Raw genomic sequence first — 2515 nt, forward strand, 5'->3', positions numbered from 1 at the left:
ATGCCGACGAAGTGGCGCAGCAACGACGGGCTTCAGGGTGGTTTCCAAGGGACTGCTTCGTGCCGAAAACGCCTGGACGATTCTCGAGCTTCGGCCTGACTCGGCCTGCCTCGAGTCTGCCTGACCCAGTTTCATTTCAGCACAACCTACGCAATCACCCTCTCCAATGGGGGTGCTTTTACGTAGGCGTGGCCGTGTCCAGTCGCAACTGGTGGGAGTTATATAGGGGGATGAAATAGAAGGGTGAAATACAGTGGTGGATAGCAGGGCGTGTCGCCGTACCACCAATCCCGAAACGAACGTCACTTTTGACGTCAGAGAGAAAAAGAGGGTGAAAGAAATAGACAGAGAGAGAGAAAGAGAGAAAAAGAGAGCAGATATGCCAATTTCTCTTCTTGTTTGTTTTTTGTTTTCAGATTTCTTTTTGTTTATCCTAGCCGCGTACGATTTTCTTGGCGGAACGTATCCACTACCGAGATATTTTTGTATGTTTATATTCAATTCGCTATCTCAGAAAATTGTTGAGATAGGAAGAATCTCAAGAGTGTCGGCAATAGAGAAACGAAAATCTTGATGTCGTGATCTTTGATGCGCGGAAATGTGGAGAGAGATTAAAGTTGGAGAAGATTCTAAGGAATGGAATGTCGTTATTTATAAATTTCAAAATATATCTATATTGACAAAAGTATGACGATTCTTTAGAACTTTCTGTGCTTGAAAGTGCTCGATAAAATATTAAATATACAGAATATATAATTACAAACCCGTACTAATAAGTAAACTCATTGAATATTCGATTGAAATAACAGTAATGATTGCCTCTCCTTAAAAAATTCACTATTCAAATTAAAGATAAAATGAAAGACATAATATTACCATTAAACTTTAATATGAGATCACTTCTTAAATCTTTTAAAATTTAATAATTTGTGTTCTAGTGCATATTATAGTGCATACTACTTTTCACGTTTCTTTTTATTTTATGTGTGCAATGCTTTCTAAATTAAATATCTATTCTATATTAAATATTATTTTTTCATGAAAATGTGATATCAAAATTATAGACATATATATGTATAAATTCATAATATCAAGAAATAAATAGCAAGTATTAGCTACTTCAACGTTAATCAATTCCAGCTAACCATGTACATTGTAACTACTTCCTAAAGGAGGCAATAGAAAAACAGTATCGTCATGTAGCTACAGCTCGTTTTTTGATAAAGATTGGAAATTAACTGCAAGTCAAATACAACATCAATAAATATAAATATTCCTTTTTTCATAATTTTATTATAAAGTAAATCTAAAATAATAATCGGCATGTTACATCGATTTAAGAAAAATGCCGAAGAATGCTGTAAGAGTTAAATTCGAAATCTATATCCAAGTCTATATCATTAAAATATATCTAGAACAGAAATAGAATGCTCATTAGAGTGTGCAACGGACTACCATAAAAGAATCTAATTGCTCTGATGGTCTCCGATTTTTCTTCAGAAAAAAATGTCGCGACGCTTGCGTCTTTCGCCGACTGGGGTGATCCAGGGCGAAGAACGCGAACAGGTAGGTAAACAGAGAGGAGAATATTGAAAGAGGAAGAGGCGATTACGGCTAGAACGACGGAGGGGTTGAAAGGACAAAATGGACGGCAGCCAATAGGGTGCAGGAACAAAATGGCCGTCGGTGAATTTAATCAATACTGTCCTCCGTCCTTCGTTGTAGGTGGAGGACAGGACAAGACCTAGAAAGAGTCAGGAACGTAACTAGTGTATACCGCACGTACCTCTCTCATTGAGGTCGATATAGTCTTCATCTCATGTAGGCACGTAAATCTTCTACATAGGCATACCTCTCTGTGTAACATGAAGAACTTACTATTTCTGCTGTTGCATTACGCCGTATCAATGCCTCACGAACAACGAGAAGGAGTAAAATCTGAAATTTATATCAAAGTGTGTGTTAGTTGCTACATAATATTTCTCTATATTGCAAAGAATTTATATATTGTATGTATTAGAAAATTTACAAAAATAGATTGCTATACATTTTTATTTCAAAACTATGAAAATTACTGTCCCAATTCAGTTATAATTAATTGCATTATATTTCCTTGGGTACATATTTTACTTTTAAAATAACATAAGGTAAATATACGAATCATAAAACACGTATTATTGCCTCGAAATGTTCAAAATACAAAAAGGTTAAACATATTAAACGTATATAATCAGAGAACTTTTTTATTTTTTATAGAATTTATACTTTTTGCATTACTAAAATTTTAACTTAGATATTTGATTATGATTCAAATATAAATTATATGATGTAATTAAATCATTATTTATTTCAAATTAATTTTGATAACAGCTTCAATTTACTAGCCTTAATATAATTAATGTATGTTTAACAAAATTTTTTAATCTTCTAAACTTTTTGGAGATTAAAGAATATAAAAATAATTCGTCTAAACTAAAAAATCATAGAAAATACTCATGAAACTGATTCTGCTGAA

This window comes from Formica exsecta, unplaced genomic scaffold, assembly GCF_003651465.1.
Source record: "Formica exsecta isolate Colony F162 unplaced genomic scaffold, ASM365146v1 scaffold591, whole genome shotgun sequence".
NCBI classification, from domain to species: domain Eukaryota; kingdom Metazoa; phylum Arthropoda; class Insecta; order Hymenoptera; family Formicidae; genus Formica; species Formica exsecta.